At 36.9% G+C, this 22,812-nt stretch overlaps 1 long non-coding RNA gene across 1 annotated transcript in view; it reads right to left on the reverse strand.

Moving 5' to 3' along the window:
- Nucleotides 1-273: 273 nt before the first annotated feature.
- The window catches only part of LOC310896112, a 52,233-nt gene continuing 29,694 nt past the window's right edge, over nucleotides 274-22,812 (reverse strand). The window contains exons 4-7 of the long non-coding RNA XR_014581182.1: nucleotides 18,545-18,733; nucleotides 4,984-5,208; nucleotides 4,388-4,435; nucleotides 274-3,494 (exon numbers count right to left, since the gene is read on the reverse strand). This is a non-coding gene — a long non-coding RNA (uncharacterized lncRNA). The remainder of the gene's footprint in view (nucleotides 3,495-4,387; nucleotides 4,436-4,983; nucleotides 5,209-18,544; nucleotides 18,734-22,812) is intronic.

Below are 22,812 nucleotides of genomic sequence, written 5' to 3' on the forward strand. Positions count from 1 at the left end.
TTGAACTGTACCAGTGCAAAATATGAAAATGGGTTTTCCTCACGATTTATGTATTCATGTCTTTGTCAATAAATCATTTGTGAAACTAAGATCAGTCAAAAGACATGAGAACTAATATTTTCAAAGATCGATTCAATAAAAAGAGGTAATCCTAAAAAAAAAAAAATTACTCTCAAATCATTTGACAACAATCTATATATTACCTTGATCTCTATAATTTATCTTGATAAATTATATTCTTGACAGTTGTTAAGGTGGCATTTCATTATATTTCTTACCATATAATAATATTCCAATACAGGGGAAACATTTACAAAGTTATTCAATGCAAATGTAAGTACACCGTGATTACAGGAAAAATTTTAATACAGAAGTGGAAATGGAAGAAATAGAGAGTTAGTCAGTCTAGATGCCAGTAGCTGGGAAAACAACTATCTTTACTGCAGAATTTCTGTTTGCCATAGAAAGAGAAATGAAGTGAATGGATCATACCTGAATCTCAGGTAGCTTTGCGACAAAAAGTCTAATACTGTCACCACATCTCAGTTCTCTCACTGCAACAAAACCACTGGAAGCTGAACTGCAAATGGATGCAATTATTCTGGTGAATGTGTCCAATTTTCTGTACCAGCTTTTATTCAAGATGAACAGAAGATTCACTCAGTCTCAACAAACCACAAAGGAGGTCCTCAATATGACAGAAAACAACAGAAATACATTCAGAACCAGAGAGTGATTTCTGTGGAGGAAGAAGTGTAAAAGCCTGCACACAACTAAAGAGCATAAAGGTTACCAAACACTTCTCAGAATACATTAAAAGAAACTTCAGTGAGAACACAAGAGTAGAAGCTAAACCCCAATGGAACTTAATACATGCTTCTTTCAATTCCTAATGAATATTAATGGTGGTGAGGAGTACAAATCTTTGACATTAGAATATTTTCAGAGTGTTGAAAGAGTTTGCTTGAAAGTAAAATTATTTATTCACTAAAGAGCTGATCCTGGATCCACTGAATTTATTGTTAAAATTCACTTGGCCTCCATGGGAATGCCCTGCAAGTATTCAAAAACAGTTTCAATAACACTATGTTAAAAGGGTGTAAGATGAAATATAGAAATACCAAAAATGAAATTAAACAAAGGTTTTGAAGCATTATTTTATGGTGATTATTTATTTATTTATTTATTGAAAAGGTCTTACAGACCAAGAATTTTCCTGGGTTTTGAACACGGAGAAAGATGTCCTGATAAGTCTGTGGAAGCTAATGCTGGTGTCCCATCTGGTCATATCAAGGTTGGCTCATAGACTTCAGTGGAAACGTTCACTAGCAGGAATGAGAGTAATGGCAGAGTAACACTGTTCAAATCTTCAGAGCTTTGAACTAGGATAGTGAATCATTCCTGAGACGTGATTCATACCATTGATCATGAACATCCAAGCTGACACTGTAATTAGTAGAGATCTGCTTAGAAATGTGGCCTGATATCTTGCATGACCAAATCTGTTGAATCTCTTTCTCTCTCTTTCCTCTGCCAGAAGCAGAGCTCACAAAGCAGACATTTTCAGGTACTCCTACCATCTCCTTTCTAGAACTTTAATCCCATCAGTATTTAACTGGGCCATTTCTCCAGCTATCCTTCCATTCTGATATGATGCTTCTGTCCACATGAACTTTACCAATCAAGAACAACACTGAATCCAAGTCATTGTCTGGTTCAAGACTCCATTCAGCAGCCTGACAGATCAGACATCAGCCCATTCAAGTCACAAATTTCAAAGTAAGCAAATCACCTGAGATATCTCACCTATGCCTACAATTTGAAAATTGTCTTGTTAAATTATGCCTTGGCATAGAGTATGCCCCTAGTAAACAGCTGGTATCAATGAGCCATAAGAAGACAAGGACACATCCTCTATATCCTCCTTTGATTCCAGACTAGGAGGCAGCTAGTCCTCCTTGCAGCTTGGCATTTGTGTTCTTCCTCAAACACCAATGAACAGAAACAGACAGCAGCTTCCAAAGAGCTTGTTAGAGTCCTAACAAAAGAAATGTATTTTACCTTACCTCCAAAAGGCCACCATTGTGCTTGCACTAGAGCGGGACACGCTAGAATGGGAATATAGTCTTGTACAGTGGCAGAAGAAGACAAACCCTACCTAGCAACCTGGTGCCACTAACTGAGGGGCAAAATCATAGATTAAAAATAAAGTTTCTTAAAAAGGTTCTTTAAATAGTCAGGGAACCTACCAGCAGGATAGTGCATCATTTTTCTTGGTAAGTAACTTTGTCTTTTTCACTATTTTCTTTTGAATTAAGTTCTCCCATCTCAAGTGAAGCAGCCCTACCACAGCTTAATTCCAAGACAGAATTTCCTCATGGGAACAGTAGTGCCATCTCTTTCAGTCATTTTCATGAGCCCACATCAACAAGGATACCAACTAAGAATAAAATTTGCTTCCAGGCAGAAGGAGGCTCACTGTTCTACATTTCTTTACCTGTGACATGTGACTGGTTAATTAGAGATCCATTTACATGACAGATAACCCTTAGTCCCAGCACAGAAGGACTCACACCTGTTTTGCCCTGATCTTTTCCCCAGATCCTCATTTCCATCTGATACAAGTAGAATGATGCATCTTAAAATTGTCTGTGGCAGCCTTTCTAGGACAACCATAAGTCCATCCTTGTATAATATTTGGTCATCTATTCCTGTCAGCGTCATTCAGTACAAAGAGGGTTCACATCATCCGTGTAAACCTGACAAAAGGAACTGTACCACGGCACAGATTCAAAGACAAAAGTTCTACACTTACCAAGAAACTATACTCCTATCAAAATCCAGATGCAAACAAAATATGAGAGACAGAACTTCTTGCCATGCCTCATGGTAAATTACGGTTTTTCAGAAATTACTTTGGGTTCACTACTGAAGTGTACAGTTGTATGAAGCATAGTGCAGAAGAGATCAACATTTTCACGTGAATTTATGCATTCCAATGCAACACTACCTGAAGAAGAATCTTCTGGTAACGGTCAATCAAAATCTGGGAGAAAGAGGAGGGGAGTACAGGGGAGAAAAACTCCTGAGGGACCCGATTTGATCACAAGACAAAAACATGAAATCTTGATGTTAGCAAACCAAAGCCTGCCTCCAGACTAGATGCAGATGAAGATGAGCAAAAGGAAATAGGGAGCACATAATGAAACAGGAGATGAGGAAATGTAATTTTATGGTACATAGCATTGCTTTTAAAATGCAGTTATCACAGGGCAGAGAGGTTTGCCTCTCTCCCCTCTCTACCTATCCACCTACCCTACTTCTCATGCGTTCTCACATGAGGGTCAAATGCGTTCAAATGCATTTCACCCTCTGCCAGCACTCACCCCACACTTATTTGGTCTAGTGCATGGAAATGGAGTAAAACAGCCTCAGTTGTCTACCAGGTCAATCCATTAATGAGAAAAGGGTCTCTTGGAAGAGTTTTCAGTGTCCTGAAATGAAGACACATTAAATAAGAAAAATGGGAGCATGGAACAGACAACACCTGCACTGAGTAAGTCTACTACTATTCCAGTAACAGGGAGAAGATCCTTTACTTTAACTGGAAATGGGAATACTGTCTAAAGAAGGGTTCAGCTGCGTAAGATATTGTACACAACATGACATGAAGCAGAAAGCACAGAACTATAGCAGAACTATAGGACTCATGGGCAATTCTACTTCCCTTTGGACAGCAAAATATTTATTACTGTGGAACAATGAGATACCAGAAATCTCAAACTAGTCGCGGGAATTAAGACCTCAGCCAGAAGAACTGCACAAAGAGTAAATCAAGGTCAATTGCTTTATATTCCTTCCATGAAATATGGATATAGGTTCTATTCCCCCCCCCCTCCCCCCATTTTTAAGTATAGAATTTACTATTTTAGTGACCTTTCATTCACAGTTTTCTGGCCCAGCAGCCATACATATTCACCCTCAGATGGTCTTTCCTCACACTCCTGAGTTGTTTGTGTTTTTAATAATTAAAAAACCCTTCACTTACTAAATAATACATTATTATTCACCAATCCTTGTGATTCAAATCACATGTAACAATTTGTAAAGCTTAAATAGCTATTCATATCATCACAAAGAGAAACATTTTGAACATGAAATACCCTTGCTCACAGACAATCAGCCACCTGAAACACTTTACTGCAGCTATCCCATACTGAATTATATAAGAACAACACTACAAATCAAAACCACAAATTATAAAGAACTGCCATAGAAACATAACGTAAATGTAACATCTTACTGTCTCCAGTACTGAATCAGTGCAGGAAGCTAACAGAAACACATGCCAGAATGAACACAATTTGAAAAAAGGCTCCCTTCATACCATCTCCCTTAAAGTGACAGCTTCTTTACTGAAAATCCATGAGTACACCTTTAAGAGAAAAGTTTGGTCAATAACTTCATTGTTTGTTTTCTTTTTTGTTTATAATGAACACAACAGTGCTAGATGATTTTCAAACAGGTGGAAGATAACATTTTTCCACAAAAGCCAACATTTCTAAATCTTACATAAGAGAACTCATTTAAGGAACCAAGGAAAACAGAAAGAAGCTGGAGGAGAAAATATTAAATGTTAGCTATCTGTGTGTATGGGTATTTCCAATCATATGTTTTATCAAGTGGATTAGATAAGATGTGAGGAAGCATATATAAATTCTGTTTACAACAGAAAAGCACACCCTGTTACTTGCTTTGCAATAGCTAGTTGACTGTGATGAGAGTTCAATGTCAGCAAGTGCAAATTGCATCTCTTTTATAGCATGTTGTAAAAATGCATGTTGCAAGCAGCACCTCCCCTCACAGGCTACATATACTATCGTGGTATAATTTGTTTATCGGTGCAATTTTTCTAGTGTTGGCAGTAAACCACAAATGCCTCTTATGAAAATAATAATAATAAAATAAAAATGAAAACCCTACCCTTAGTCAGTGTTTCTCCTTTGAGAATAAAATCTTCTTAATCCTTTGGTGCCCAGGAGTCAGCAGTTCAGGGATGCTAAGCATTAATGCAAGCTGTTTACTTGTCAAGTCCTTACTGAGTTTGTTGAACCATCACAGACCTGTCTTTTCCTTCACTAGATAGTTCAGAATTTTCTTCACACTTCTGATCCTTTGAAACATTAAATATGAAGATGCCCGGCTGACCTGTGGTTTAGAAGAAACACAAAATCAGAGACAGAGAGCAGAGATTTGACAAAGGATATAGACATATATCCTCCCAGTTACAGGTAACAGTGCTTTCACACTGAAGAAGTAACAGTTGCAGCTATTTAATGTAATGTAATTTTGTGAACCACACCGTCACTTGTTAATTTAAGCTCCTTCCTTTTGATACGAGGCATCATTACGTAAGTTGTTCCTAGATGCTCTTGGACAAGGACCTTTGCAATTTAGCGTTTCTGTGGTTTTCTTCTAAACATTTTAGAGGGATGAAATTATTCACACATCCTTGTGGTGAGCTAGGAAGGTGAAATGAACCTAGAGCTCCAGCAAAAGCTGATTTCCAACACCCTCTTGAATCTTCCTGCTTATCAGCAGTGATGTTCTGAAAGTGTTTTGAGCTTCATTCCCAAACTGAAACAGATGAGCTTTTCTTATAGAGCTGATGAATCCAGACAAAGGAAGGCAGTTGTTTTTATGACCTGTTTGCTTCACGGGGGAGACATGCAGAGAGGGGAAATTCACATTCTGAGCCCCATCTAAATCCTTCTCACCTGCAGTGATGGACCTTTAATCTGCAATTGAAAAATAACTAGCAAGGTGGCAGAGGGAGTCTGGTTCAAAGGTTTTTCTCCCCTTCTGCTCATAAGTCTGATATGTGTAGTTCTGTTTTTCCCTAGTAAAATAGAAGAATTGCTGGATTGCTGTTTTTCAGTTATAACACTCTCATGAAATATCAACCATGGGAACATCTAATGTTTACACCTGCAAATACAACTGCCCCTTCTTTTTTGGAGGGGGACTGGGTAAATTATATTATGGCCTTTGAAAAGAGTTAAGAATGGGTGCTTTGTAAATCAATGAAATTTAGCCAACACAGAAACTCTAATAAACAGATAGAAATTCAACACAGTGAGCTTTGTCTGATTCTGTATATCGAATGTCTTTTGGAAACTGTAATTTTAGCAGACAAAGATGATGTTCTTGCCTCTCTTTAAGAAATGGATCATATTTAATGTGGGTGTTCAGAGTTAGATTAGCTCAGCACTTGGATAAACAAAGTATTTCCTCAAATACTGATGTAAAATAAAGGCAAAGAAAAGTACAGCTTTCCTAAAGGATGGAACATAAAACTGTGGGATTATGGGTATAAAAGGTAGATAACTGCCTAAACCTTGCCATCACAGGCAGCTCAAAATATTCCTACCTTCCTTTTCTCTGCCTTTATCCCCTTGAGCATCTGCTTCTACAGGGTACAGGACCAGCAAAACGGAGCACCCTGCATATGAAGATGAAAATCTCACCAGTAGTCCAGGCTAGCGAGGGACCTCCAGCCCATAGGATTTGCATGAAATAAGAAGGCAATTAGTAATTTCTATTTTAAAAGTATTAATTCCAGAAGACCTGATTGCTCTCTATAAATACATCCAGGAATATATATCATGAAGGGAGAATAGCTATTTAAAATAAAGAACAAGGCACCAGAATAAATGAGTATGAATTAACAGTGTATAATTTTAGGATGGAAATAAGAAAAAAAAAATCAAATAATTTTGGAGGTGGGAGACAGGACAGGGCTCTACTGTAGACAGTCAAGTCTAAGTGCAAATAAAATTCAGAGTCCAAAAAGTGAAATTTATGGTCAGGATTATAATCTGTATTTACTCACTATAGCAGGGACTGGATTGACAGTCTAGAAGGTTTCTTCTGATTGTCTTTTCTACAAACACCCTGACTTTACAGCAATCTCTTCAAGCAGAGCCATATAATGTAACTGTAATGTATTTTTTCATATTCTATATTTTCATATATGCATAAGCATGTATGGTGGCCATACTCCACTATAAACATAACCCTGCTTCCAGATACTTTAAATCAAACTAATTGATCAAAGCACTATAGTGATTTTTTTTTTCATTCTCCATTTACATTTTTCTAAATGGAAAAATGCTTTTAACAATAACTCTTGAAGAGAATATGGAACTCTGTCATTACTGAAGCTTTTTTTTTTTTTTTTTTAAGACAGTTTTACTGTAGTTCTAATAATAGCATGAATCTTGCATAGAGACATGAAACATAACCAGAATATACTTCTGGAATAAGAGAAATACCTTTTAAAATAGAACATCTTAGAAAGCTGCTAAAATTTCCAAACTTTCTAATTACCTATCTTGTTTTCCCAAGGCCATAGAGCTGTGCAATGCTGTAGGAAACCACTGCATGGAACTCAGTCTCTGGACAGGAGATAAGATAAGGTGACTTATCTATCATCCACACAATGCCAGTGAGATCTCACTGAGTTTAATGACAAGAATTTAAGTCTCCATTTTTTCCACTGAACCATAACAGCTGAATTTTCAAAAAACTTCTTTACAAATTTAGATTTCCCAGTTTTACCCTTAGAATAGAGCAAACAATATATTTCTCATTTCAGGAAAGAAAGAAACAAGAGGCTGCTTACGCAGTTCTAAGCCAAACATGTAAGAAAGCCTTACCTAAAGAGGCACAAAATAGTCCCTTACATACCACTTTGTACCAAAGTTCTGCACGTCCATACCTGGGCATCCTCTGTAAACATGTTAGGTGTGAACAGTTTTTTTTAATGAGTAAAAAGTTCCATTAAGGGGATAAAATTGCTTCTATAGGACCCCTGAGCTAAGAAGCCACAAGCTATTCCAGAGGCAAGGAACACAAACTGAAACACAGGAGGTTTCACTTGAACATCAGGAAATACTTCTTCACTGTGTGGGTGACCTTGCAATGGAACAGGTCACCCAAAGATGTTGTGGAGTTTCTCTCCTTGGAGATATTCAGAAGCTGCCTGGACATGGTTCTTAAAAACCTGTTCTAGGTGGTTCTGGGGGTGTTGGACCAGATGGCCTTCAGAGGCTCCTTCCAACCTCAGCTATTCTATGATTCTGTAATTCTGTTTCATAAACTGCTTTACTTTTTAAAACCTTATGATATTAAAGTTGGGGGAAGTGAGAAGGAACAACAACAACAACGACGACAACAACAACAAAAATATTGTTTCCCATTGCAAGGACTAATATTCAGGAAATACGACAGTTGAAAATAACTGTATAACCCAACTTTCCAGGACTTTCTGTATCCACTTACTTTTTTTTTTTTTTTTTTTAACAAAGGATTCCTGCCTCAGGTACAGACTGTCATTGATCATTAAATGAATTGTGGTTATACAGGAAATGAAGCAGTTGTTCTAGGCACCCCAACTTCATTAAATGTTGACACTGGAGAGAGCCAATATTAAGTATTAGTAAGTTAGTTTCCAAGGATCATCAGATTTGATTTATTAAACAATTATTAGCTACAATTCATCCATTTTTCGTCTCCAATTATTTAATATGAACAGTTGATTTTTTATCAAAACTTCCACTTTCATCAAGGTTCTTCATGGTATCTTTGTGAAATAATTAACGAAACTCATAGACTTGAAGGATAAGTATTTGGCCACACACAGATGTTAAATAGTTTCATTAGCTGATTTATCATTTTGGTTTTACAGATATGAGAAATCCTAAATTAACAGAAAATTTAGTGTACATATTTAAATGTTATCAGTTTAGATATGCAAATAATAATTTCAATTGCATCTTTCAACAACAAAAATCAGATTAAAATGACTATCTTCATAAAATTGCATGAACCAAATTAAATAATTGGTTATAGAAATTATGCAGTAGGGTTTTTAAAATTATTTTTAGTGAGATTTTAACCAGAGCTGTCTAGAGATTTCTTATATTTATTGCAATCAGGCTAACAGGGGTTTATAACATTTGTTTGCAATCCTGTATGTCATTCTATAGGCTATTATCAACGTTCCCCAAAACAATTATAATGAACTGAAACAATCCATTTGCAGTTTACCCTCAAACTCCTACAACCTGAAAAAATGTGAACATATCTCTCTATACCCTCATGAACGCAGTAAATAATTTAAGCACCTGTTCCCAGCTCTCCTATTTCTAAAAATCGTTTTTCCTCTCACAGTACTTTTATTGACTGACTGTTTCATTTTAATATTCTGAATTTGCGGAAATGGTTTCTCTACACTAGTGAGAGCATTTTATCTTGAAAGCCAGTCATACCGCATTAGCAAGGTTTTCTTCAAAGTGATACATATCAAAACACTTTACTGTACGTTTTCAAGAAGAGTTTAAAAACTGGTGTTTTTTTTAATTGAAATGATGACTTTATTTTACACCAAGTATGTGTCTCTGGTCATGCAAATACTGGATTAGTTTACTGTTTTATAAATTAATACTGATAGTAAGTAACCAGCTGTAGCACAGCATTTTTAAAATTTAAAATCTTTTCTCTAGTTGGTGCCAAGTATAAAAGAATTTATCAGGCTTTGACATATTTACAAGTTCAGTTTTGCCATACATTTTACTTAAATGAAAAATGCAAGACGTTCTCCTTCGGGTACCTTGATAACTTTATTCTGGGGCTGTATTAAGTTAGTTTGTTGTGCAGGTCTGATGGCGTTTAAAAGATGAAGCCAATAAGATAAGCCTGGAAACTTATTTTCTCCACATTTATAACTTTAACTGCCGCTTTACCTGAAAGTATTAGAGCAGACAGTTCATTACTAACTGAAAAGGCGGACTACATTGTATGTGAGGAGGTCATCTGAAACTGATGACTTTTAAAGGTCATACACAAAATGAGTTTTACTTTGCTGAAAGTGTCTCCTTGGCACAGTAAAAGTCTTATTTTAACAGCAGCTGTAGATGTTGTGTAAGTCGAAATGAGAGATTTCAGCTACTTTTACCTACTTTCACTCTGCCATGAATTTATTTTTGATCAAATTGGGAGTGTACTGGCTGGTTATGTTGCTGAAAGTTTCTTTTCTCCAGGCCATCATTTGAGTAATGAATTGATAGTTTCTATGCTTTTATTTCATTTTTACTTTTCATTTTCATAAATCCTCTGTTATACATTTTCACTGATAACGGAAAAGAATTTTTTCCTTAGTTCTGTAACATTGAGGGGCTTAAAGCCTGCGGGATTTGAGGATGTTGCAGACTCAAAAATGAACAGATAGACTGCAAAATAACACAATAAGGAATGTTTCCTTAGAATGTAACTTCAGCAATTTCCCCCCCCCTTTTTTTTTTTCCTATCTAGGGATATGAGAAATTTATGAAATGTCAGAATACAACACCTGACATTCAAGCAAACACACACAGTTTTCTTCTCATCTTTCATGGCCACATATATCCACACAATTTTGTTACAGTGGATTCCAGACCTTGAATTTTACCTGCCTAATAACGCTACTTAACCAAAACACTTAAATTAGAAACAGTTGGTCCTAAGTTCTCTCTCTCTAGTCAATAGAGAAAAATTGGTGCTTTCAGAGCATGATTCAGATTTTTTCCATTTAGCTTCCTTTCTCTTTGTTCAAGACCAGTTACATAGCATAAATCTGGGCAACAGATAGATAACACACATATATGTGCTAGATAGATGTGAGCCACCAAGTCAGGAGGGACAAAATTTTCTTACATATTCATGTGTTATCATTACAGAACATACAACATACAAAATCAGATCAACTCTAAACTGTTCCAAGGATGATAAATACAGCATCTGTACTTCAGATACTTAACAATGGTGGGAAAGAAGGAGGCAGAAAAGGCAGAAGACAGTTTAATCCAACTAAGAGACATACTTCAAGTCCTACACAATGCTTGTAGAATTTTTGACAAGTAAAAAGCAGTCCTATCTGCTGAAGGGGGAGTGTGATGAACTGTAAACCATGAGCGGCAGAACCTCAAGAATCATATCACCATTGCACTCTGTCATTATGTTTAAGGGGCAGTATGCATTCACTGACATAAACATAGATTCCTGGGTGCAGGGTAAATTTCACTTATACACAGAATGATTGACAATGTCAAAAGCCCAGTGGATGATGTTTCTCTGTGAACAGTATGGTGAAGTTATCAATGTGATCCCATGTAGGCTCTGACTAGCTGAACATTGTGAAGGTGCTAAACTGGCACTTTCCAAACAACCTTGGAAATAGCAAAAGCATGTCTATGCTCAGACTACTCCTGAGCATATTATATACATATATGAGCGTGTATATATATATATATATATATATGTATATAAGTAGGATTGCAGGTCTCAGGTGTTGCATACAGATGCAGATAGCCTAAAAAAACATCCAAACAAGCTTCTGCCTGGTCTGTATATTCAAGTCAAGGATCATTCAAGTCCCACTGTGGAACATCTAGATGCACTGCTTGAGCACAGCTGCCCAGCCTGCTTTGCAATTTGTCTTGACTTTCTGTTTTTTTTCTCTTTTGTTTCCCTTCCTTAGTCTTCTTGCCTATATCACCTGCACCCAACTATGACTGGGCACCTATGTGTCTTTCCAAATGCCGCAATCAACCCATTTATATTCTGCCAGCCCAATACACTTAGAAGATAAAACACAGGTTCCCTAAAGACTTGCCTGCTCACCCTACAGAGGGTAGACATCACTATGGAGTCTCTGAAGGGGAGCGGTGACATTAATGAATGTCTGGGGTGCCCACCTCCATTCCAGATATGCCAAAGACAGGTAGCTAATGCACATTGCCCACGTGACCTTCAGGACAGAATCCTATCAAGATTATCACTGAAATTCAAGGGAATTTTGAGCATTCCTCCTCATCTGAGTTAAGAGAAGCTCTAGCAAAGGACAAATGCTACTGCCACAACCTATCACATACTTGGACCTATGAAACACTAAGGCTTTGGTAAATTTAAAGCTAATTGGTGTCTACAGGTCACAAAGTGTCAAGCAGCTGGTTCATCAGCTTCCATATGAGTTTACCCATATAGTATTAAAACATTATTGTTTCAAAGCAGAAGTGACAAAATATCTATCAGACATTTATAAAATGATTTGAAGGTGAGACAATTATAAACTTCTGGAGAATGCCATATCTTATTGTGTTTCCACTTACATTTTTTAAAAAGAATTTGAATAAGCTTTCAGTATGCACACAAAACTGAATTAAAACACATATTGATATTCATGCAATATGTGCTCAGTTCCATGGACAAAATAAAGAACAGAGTCAAAATAAGAACTAATCTTTTATACCTAAAACTCTGCAATGAATAGAACATAATGCAATGAATAGAACCCTCATTTTTACTGAATCTAATCTCATTGTTTCTAAATACCTCTGACCAAAGTTCTTCAGCTTGTTATGGAATAAGTTAAAGACAGATAAAATTCCTTGGCCTCTGTCAATTCAAACAGATGGAACAAAAAAAAGTATGCAATCTTTTTCTCCATCTAGGTCCAGAAAAATATGTCATGCAGCCAATATTATGCCCTCCATATAAAAACAAATAAATATATACATACGTATATACATAGCTAAGGGAGGTCTTTTAACACTTGACCAAAAAAAAACAAACAACACAAAACTATTTTACAGTGCATTTGACAGGCCCTAATGGAGACAAAAGTTGGAAGGTGATGATCATTGTATGACATCATTTAGTCATGTTAGCAGAGGAATATATAACCCACAGTATGTGGAATAGTTCTATATGGACAGACATGCCTGTTCAAAAAATCCCCTCTCACAACACAGTGACCGTTGAAGAAATGCATGAAGATACTGTCAAGGCTTTAGAATTCATTGCCTACAGTATTGCATGGCTATCTTTTTGCAGAACATGTCATTAATGTGAAAAGAACTTTATCCATATATAACCAGAAAGTGGGTTCTTACTCCACATCTGAAATTAGAAGACCGTATTCCAAATACAGTCTTTTTTTTTCCCAAACCATTGCTCAGTGATCACAATCAATGCCCAAGGACAGGACTAAATTAGAAACTATCCAGTTCACTACCCTGGGAATCTGTGCCATAGCTGGTAGTCAAAAATCACTTTTTAAAATTTCAGGAATACAATGAAAATACTGCATTTCTACCTAACAGACTTTTCAGTCTCAATTCCTATTTCTGTCTTTCCTCTCCTTTTTGAACAAACAGAAGTCTCTGGGAATTCTGACAGGTTTATGTCGACTTGAGCCACCCAAACCTATTGCTGCTTGAAATAATTTCTGATGATAACACAGTGCAAGAAACCAAAATAACAGAGACTTCGATAGAGAATTCAGTGCTTACTTTTAACTGCAAATTCTACTTTATGACCAAATGACTAGTCTTATGCAGAACATGTTATGATGTTAGTTATTCCCATGTGCAATTGCAAAGTCAAACATCAGTTTTCTGGGCATAGGTTACTACAGTAAGAACTGCCTATATCATGGACAGTCATACTCTTAGTTTCTATTTTGTATTCAACTGACTAGTAAAGCATTTGGCTATGTTAATCAAAATTATCTCACCTTTAGCCTAAGTGTGACATAGCACTTTCAACCAATAGATTTTTGAGGAATATGTAATGTGACTTAACACTTGCTTCTTCAGCTTACTAAGTAGCACATAATAGCCAAAAGCTACATAAATAGTTTAATGACAAACCCTTGAGGCAAAGAATCAACTGAAATGTCCATTACACCCTCAGAATGACTGGTGCTTGCTTTGCTTTGTGTATTGCCTGTGAAACAAGGGGAAAGACATTTTGAAGAGAATAAGAATATGACAAGAATGTAGTAATGTATATTTCCTACAGTTAGGAAACCCAGGCTATCACATAAAATACCTAGCAGCTTAAGAGACACAAGGAAGAAAGATGTTGTGTGTATACTCTTCTACAAGATGCATGTTTTGGATATTTAGATTCACATCATTGACTGTGCTTAGTTTTGACGCTATTTCAATAATATTGAGTGGGACTTAACTGCTGGATTTGGTGTTTAAATACTAAAATATCGTTACTTGTTTTCTTGGAACTCTGGTAATTTTATTGTTGAAACTTCTGTTTTACTGTTTTCTAAACTGCAAGTCATTCAAGTAAGATATTGGTTTTAGATTGACCTTTGTCTCCTAGTCTGAATTTTAGAAGTATACTTGCTCCAGTTTTCAAAATACTTGACTGACACAACAGTGGTAAAATAAAAAAACTCGCTTGTCTGAAGTTGTTCTACAACCATGCTGTTGCTTCTGTAGTTCCCACTTCCCCAAGTTCTCAGCTGCCAGCTCTTCTGAAGCACCCAGACTCTACACCTCAATACCATCAGGTTCCCCATTCTCTTCTAAGTATTTATCAATGGCTTCACATTCCATTTCTATATTTTTTATGTGTAAGCAGGGAAAAATCGCTGACAAATGTATCTTTTTGGTTAGTATGCTTTTGATAAAGACAGCACAGAATTCAAAAATTTCTGAGACTGCAGTAATTTCTGACAAGTCAATCCTTTAATATCAAGATCTCAATGTACTGAAAAAGAAGAAAATTGGCTGTTTGGTGGGTGTGGGAGTTCCAGTGATATAAAAGGAACAAAGCTGCTTTGCCAGCTATCTGAACAGGACAGAAAAGTCTCTGGAAAGCTTGGCATACCAACTCTGTCTTCTCAACCAGCTCCTGAGATGATTACAAGTTTTTAAGGAAGAAAGAGAAGAAAATATTGTATTATAAACCTAGATAGACTATATTTAAGGAATGGAAATACTGTGTGGTTATTCACTTTCTTATAAAAGCTAAAGAATATTCCTATGAGAAAACAAAAAGGAAATAGAAATACAAAGAAACACAAATAGCCTTTTAGATATAAATTGATTGCTGCTATTATGAGGTAGAGAAAACACTCCTGCCATGAAAAGCACTTTTTGCTACTGTGGGAGAATTTAATCTGATGTTTTGATCTTGCATACATGGCTAGTTTTGAGCCTGAATCAGAACTGAAGGGGGACCTCCTAGGTTGCAAAGTGAGGTGGTGAAACTCTCTGAGAACATCTCAGCTATGGTCATGCCCGAACCATAATTCACCAACCACACATCACACTTTCTATCCTTTGCACCACTGATGCCTCTGAAAATACTTGGAAGCCACCCCAGAGTAAAGAGCCACAGAAGAACCAGAGCTCCTAAGCAGTTAGGGACCTTGTGGGAACTTGTCAGCAGATTTCAGGAGGAGTCATTTTCCACAAACATATTTTTCCCTTATGACTTCCAAGAGAAGCTGCCAAACAGCTCCTAGCTTGCTTGCAGAGCAGTAACTCTGGCAATGGTATCACCATTGCTAGTAACATGCCATGAGCTTTGTACTGCATTTGCAAAGCCTTGGGACTGAGGCTTATCCAGCCTGTTCTCCCTGAACTTTTATTGACCTGCAGCTTTGTTTTGTCTTGGTTTAGCTGTGACAGCAATTTCTTTAGCTGACCAGTTGTCTACATATAATGTGTTTTGCTTTTGTTAGTCTTTGTACAGTACAACAACACTTATTCTATGTCAAACAAGGCATTTATGACTAACAATGACATAACATGAGAAATGCAGTACTGGTATGACTGCAGAGGCCTTCTGAAGCCGAGACAGGCTGTGGCACAGGGGACGATTGGTATGGGCTGGTGAGAGATGGGGCACAGGCTCCACAGCTATGAATAACTCAGCCATGGTCAGTTAAAGAAATGCAAACCTGGTCATTGACAAAACTAGTTGTAGGGATAAAAAAGAGAATAAAAAGATAGTATCTACCATGCATAAAAAAATGTGCTTATACAGTAGATTCGGGGTGTAATGTTCAAAGCTGCAGAGCAACAAAGAAAAAGCAATAATATAAAAGCATGCTTGCAAACATAAAAATGACCCCAAAGTTTATTTTGGACATAAGAAACAATTTAGGGTGACACTGGACTCATGAAAATGCTTCAATGTGTCTTAGGTCCACACATAAAATCTATAGTGGTTGGATCTGATTTTTAGTGTGGGCTCTGCAGCAAGGCAGAGATCATGGATTAGAGTGCTCAACCTGTCATGTTGCACAGATTAGGTCTTGATCCAAGCGTCCTCTCATGCAGCCTGTAGGAAGGAAACAGGAAAATCCCTATAACTTCTCAGTCTTAGTCATCCCTCCCTTTTCTATCTGTCTCTAATATTTTCTCCAAATCATTCCATTTTATGCCATCATCACCACATAATATTGAGATCAAAGCTTTCATCTCTTTTTACTAGCCAATATATTACAGTGATTAGCAGAGAAATAAAGACATTTCCAGAATACACTTGTCCTTTTTATTTATTTGTTTGTTTATTTATTTTGAAAGAGTACAGAGCTGAGAGTGGTTTTGGTGGAGCTAAGAAAAGCCAGCAATATTTTGACACCATTTCAGAACTGATTTGGCATAAGCAGGATGGGGTACCAGGAGAAGGTTTTAACAAGACATTTCAGTAATATCTTGTTATACATCTCTTTATCTCTTATTTAAGAGATCCTCCATGGATTATTTCATACCTTAACAATCTAACCGCTGTCTTTACACTGTTTTTCTCACCTTTGCAATTCTACCATTTGCATTTGTTTATGTTAAAATAAAGATAAGAATACAAATATAGTAGTCTGAAATACAGTACTTAAATATCTGAGTAACATATCAACACACAAATGCAGAGACCACTATGTCTATCCATCAGTACCTGTTATTTCTCTTTTCTATATGTGCACTGCTGAAATGATGCCTGGGGGGCTGTGGGTCAGTGTTACTAGGATATGAATGGCAATGATATTACATTGCAATCTGTCTCTACACATCTCAATTGCATGTATTTCTCAAATCACTGCATGTTATTTTCCCTCTTTCATTAATTTTTGTGGGAAAAAAAAATCACCTCACTATTGACTGAATCACTAACTTTTGCACTTCTCAGGAAGGCATCCTCATCTAATAATCTAAATTAGGGACATCCACATGCAAGGAATCTGAGGACATTTCTAGGCATGCAAGTGGAACTGAACCTAAGACAACCCTGCACTTATGAGCACAACAGCTTTTCATTTTGATGACTTCTGCGAACCTGACAGCACTGAAAACAGGAGTGAAGCCAAATCTAGAGGCTTTAAACATCATTGCAGTGGTAATGCCCAGCATGGCTACAGCAGCATGCAAGGAAGATCTGCAGAAAAATGTAAGAGTCCCCTGTAGAGAATAACTTCACTTAAGTTTCTTCTTTAAATTTGTAGGAAGTCATGTATCTGGTGAGAAAATGGAAAAGGAGAGTAGTGTATATCAGATGATAGGTGCCAAGCAGAAGGCTTGCTAAGACATTTTCTCATCCTGCTCTGTGAGCATGGAACCTCTTTGGGCACTGACAAATATAGAAGATGCAGTCTATCCTCTGCCCAAATGAACATGGGATGTAAAGCATTTTCTATTAATCACAAATATCATGAGTACAACAAATGTAATTTTGCATGATCAAGATCATCAACAAAACTAGAGGGGTATCTCTTCTGGATTAGAGTACAGGACATGCTGAATATAAACAAATAGCAGCTAGTCTTGAAAAAGCAAACAAAGTCATTCAAACATAACTACATCCTGCAAGATGCATGACATACAATTTCCACCCTTTCCAATTTTTGCAGGGCCTCAGTTGAAATATTCTGGTATGGAAAACAAAGTTCAGGGAACTACAAAATATGATCTATGACAAAAGAAGAACTTGGACTGGGTGGATGCACAAAAGAAGAAAAGATGGGAGGAAATAACTGTCAAGTTCATAGATTACAAACAAAAGGAGTAACCTTCACTGTCTCCCTTTGGATTGAAAGATACAATATTTGCACCTAGAAATGTAATGTACAGCTTGCACTCTGAAAAGTTCTTCATACTGCATCCATTTTCTGAGAAAACGCTTTCAAAATAAGGTATTGGCCAATACTGTCTGGCACTTCTTTCCAGATGGTTTGCCAGCAAGGAAGGGAAATAACCAAAAAAAAAAAAAAAAAAACGCAGTTGCTGAGTTGCTGTTTTGTTTAAAAGCACACTATACAAGGGGACATTCTACATTCTACATTCTTCTTTTTGAAAATTTGCAGAAAGGAAGGTAGATCAGCTAAGGAGAGGCAAACTAGAGTTTTATGTGGTTACATTCCTGAAAGTCAAAGGCAGTTTTGGTGAAGCCAAGAACAAAATCAAAGCAACATCATGATTCTACTGTCTCATAAAATGCATTCCCTGAAGTACCTAACTGGTTTTTATTTTCTTTTCTGGAAATTTACATCAATTAGCTCACATTCTGTTTATAGCATCAAAGTACTTACATGCTTTGATAAATCACAGCTGAGTTGTCAGTGGTCTTTGCTCCCTGTATCAACCACACAGACATAAAAAAGGTAATTTTACAGGGTATTAGAAATCAGGACAAAACTTACCTCACAACATCTACTCAAAAAGAAGATAGCACATGCATGAATCATGTTTGCTAAGAATGTAGCACATTATTCTGTTCTGTTGTTCCAACAATAGTCCAGGTCTATTCTCCACTTCCCCACAGAGCTCACTGCAGTTACCAGCTATGAATGGTATTCTGGGGCTGGTTCATTCTGGGGCTTCTCTTTGTTCTCAGATTAAAAACAAAACAAAACAAAACAAAAACTGTTACAAAAGCACAAAACAGAATCAAAATCATGGAAGGATATGTAGGCCTGTTGCTACTATGTATCAGCAGAACATTTCCACACAATGTGTTTTCTCTGCACAGGCAGGAAAGGGGAGTTTGGCAGGTAAATGGTAATGGCAGATGAAATGGCTAGCTGCCCAGCACTGTTTCTGTGGATGACGGATGCCTGTGTGTTCCTTGCCTTCTCAGAGCATTTTGCAAGCTACAGGCAATGGCTTCTTCCTTCAGCATTTGTAAATTCTGGATAAAAAGCTTCTAACATTCAGACACTCGGCTTCCCCCTTTTTCTCTGGGCTCTGCTAGAGCTCACATTAACATTTTACTTAACCTGCTAATCTCTTAGCACAAACACAACAGGCCACATTAAACAAACAACAGATGGAAATGTGAGAGACATAATAGCTACACGATGTGAAATACCCTGTAATTAGGAATGACTTGCATTGATTTTTTTGGTAACAGTCTTTCTAGAGTCATTCAAGTTTCCTCCCACAGATACATTAAGTTCTCAAGAATGAATTTAAATCCAGCCCAGTGTTTTCCACTGTGAGAAAGTGTTTGTTTCAGATACAGCATTATACACTTTAACTTCAGTTGTTCATGCCTGCTGTAACTTGACTGCTGAAGTCATTTCCTTTACTGCTGTCTTTGGCTACTGAATAATCTCAAAGACATTATACATATTAGGTTCCTCTCTTTCACAAGAAATCCATCTTTCTTTTCCCCACTCCAAGGAAGATCATAGACCACTTTTGGCACTTATTTGAACAGTTGGGTCTACTGGGAGAAAAATCTACATTAGCAAAGGGTGACAGATATCACAGAATCACAGAATTGTAGGGGTTGGAAAGGACCTCAAGAGATCGTCGGGTGCAACCCCCTTGCCAAAGCAGGTTCCTTAGAGCAGGCTGCCCAGGTAGGCCTCCAGACGGGCCTTGAATATCTCCAGAGAAGGAGACTCCACAACCTCCCTCGGCAGCCTGTTCCAGTGCTCTGTCACCCTCACTGTGAAGTTCTTTCACATGTTGGTGTGGAACTTCCTGTGATCCATATCTTTATCATGAATGGCTTCTTTCTATCTCTGCCTGCTTGAGCATTATAAACTGTTAATATTGCCCAATATGCATGGGGAGAATTTTGATCAGTGTCTTGCGCTGTCACAGCAACCAGGGACAGCAGCTGCCACTGTGTGCATGAGGTGGCTTATTGCAACTCAACAACTCAACAAATGGTGAAATAGTCCCTGCAGATACTTTATAGTTACCTCTTTTTTTTTTCCTTTTTTTTTTTTTTTTTCCAGTTCTCAAAACCACAGCCAATTGCTCAGGACATCCAATTAGAATGTTCATGCAAAGGAACGCAATGAAGAGAACGGCAAAGATTCAGCTTGCGGGCAGAAAAACAGCCAGGTGGAGCCCAAGGGAAAATGTCATTCTCTGTTTGCATAATCTTGAAAACTCCTCCATAGTCAATTACCTCACAAATAGATGTTACCAACTAAGATGTTACCAGCTCAACTGGGTACTGTAATACCTGGAATTCAGCAGTTATATAATAGGAACACCCTTTATCCAGACAAGATGCACCAAATTTGTCACAGCTTTGGAGACTCCTGAAGTAAGTATGCTAGTGTTGCTTTATTAACTTTCAGTTGAGTATGCTACTGTCTAGAAAACTCTAACTCTTCTCCAGTGAGAAGTGGTAGATCCAGGGCTAAAACATATGTTAGTGCATAAACGACAATATTAGTTCATTGATCTAGGTTTTTGCTCCACCTAAAAAACTTCTCTTTACAGGCCATCAGAAGAAGGGGTTGTATAGCTAAGAGTGGCTCATCAATCAGAATTACTGAATTAACATTCAGCTAAACTCCAGATGCTGGACAATTTGTATGGAACACTTTTGGAAGCTGGCCTATAGATAGCAAAACATTGGCCCACAAGTTTTCCTCATATTCAGGGATTTTAGACAGGAATTTTTCTGACTCCTGGACATAGATAGGAGAAAGAAAGAAAAAAAAAAAAAAAGATGTGATCATTAAAAAATCAATATAAAAACTTCTGCATTAGGAAAAAAAAATGTAAATACTGAAAAACGTATCAGAGGTGTCAACAACTTCAATGGACTTGCTTAGGCTTTGTTGTAATGACAGTAGTGACTGGCATGCTTCCAAGTTATTTTGGATATATCAGGAGTTTAAAAAGGGGATCTAAGTACTACCAAAATCACTACCAGGTTCACAGACACATATCTAGAGTATTTTCTGGCATATCATTGTAAAACATGAAAATCAAGAGCTTAATCACATGTCCATACGGATATGGTCAGTTCAAGGTATAGCACCAGAAATCTCAGTTTCAATTCCCCCTTCCTAAGACTGTGCCCCTTGCTATAACAGCTCATTGCACAGGTCCTACTGTCATATTTTTATTGATTCAAAGAGAAAGGATTATGGACAGACTGCTACAAATTATTCTGTCTTTGACACATAATTATTCCTGAAACAAACTAATAGTTTTCATTTATCTAGAATAAAACTTTCAAGAAAAGAACTCAATCACTTCAAATGTGCCTGTTAGTCCCCCTTCCTTCTTGTCTTGATATAATTAAGAGATAATGTCAGTGAAAGAGAGGCTTGTTTTGGGAAAATATTTCTCCACCACATGATATATGGCATAGTATTGATCACAAACTTAAAAACAAAGCAGTTATTTTCAACATGAGCAGACAGGTTTTGACAATTGTTTGCTGCTAAATCTTTACCTGTCCTCTTGCCTTCTTTCTTTCTTGTGTAAAGCAGATTCAAAGCTAAAATAACTTCATAACGTAATACAATTAATTTCCAAATTACATGCTTTTCAGCTAAGGAAATAAATCAAACAACACTTCTTTTCCTCCTGCAGAAAAGGATGCACTTTCTTTAACAGGTTTGTTTTTTCCACAATGAAAACTTAAACAAGGGGATTGCTTATAATGTTGATTTGTTAGTAGATTTTTACTTGAATAGTGTACTAATTTGGAATGTTTAATGTCCATAATTACACAAAAACAGATGCTTAAGTGAACATTATTTCATAAAAAAACTCATTTCGATTTCATACAGAATGTATGTATTTAATATAGTTTTCAAACAGAAAGGACTATCTATAACCTAATACACAGAAAAAAAGAAAAAAGCCAAGTACATAGCAAGAATGGATAGAATATGCTATTCACTATTTTATTAGAATTTTACACTTGGGGTAGCTTGGCATACAAGATACAAACAGGGTAAAAAGTACTGTTTTTTGTATCTTTATAGAGTTTTTGCCCTTACACCTTGCATTTTCAACCTGTTGGGTGTTTGGATACTTGAAGCAGCTTCTGATAAAATAACATGCAGGGGCTTTCCATATAAAAATGCCAGTTTGTGCTCTCCACTGAAAAAGCCAGCATGGTACAAGAGAGATGCCAAGAAGTACGCTACCCATTTACAGAACACGTTAGTATGGAGTGCTTGCAGCCTCTCCAGATGTAACTAGAGTGTTTGGCATACAAGCTGATAGTAAAAGACAGAATAGCTTTGCTATGTGACATTCATAGGAACTGACCCTGAATACAAGGGCCATAAAAGGGATGGTAATTTGTGCTAAACACATAAACTGAATATTGAAAAGTTTGTGTTGCAACACATTAACACAACCCCTGATGTACAAAAAAAAAAATGAAATCGGTCCCAAGGAAATAGAGACGATATTTGCAGTGTGCAATGGTAGAGGCAAGTTTACTTTGCTATAAGTGGTAAAAGGATCAAGAGACTAGGCAAATACAAAGAAATGTAATAACTTACATGCATAGTATATACTGAGTTCATTTGCTGTTGCTTCCCTCATTAGTATGCACAAATATATATGAAACAGTATAGTAACCTGATAAGTAGAAAAAAGATCAACATACATCTCCTGTACAACAAAAACGTAAATACAGAATAGTTTCCTGAGTATCATAGTAGTGTTAGATCTTGCTAAAAGTCATTCTGGA

Source organism: Anser anser (genome assembly GCF_964211835.1).
Source record: "Anser anser genome assembly, chromosome: 3".
In the NCBI taxonomy this organism is placed as follows: Eukaryota; Metazoa; Chordata; class Aves; order Anseriformes; family Anatidae; genus Anser; species Anser anser.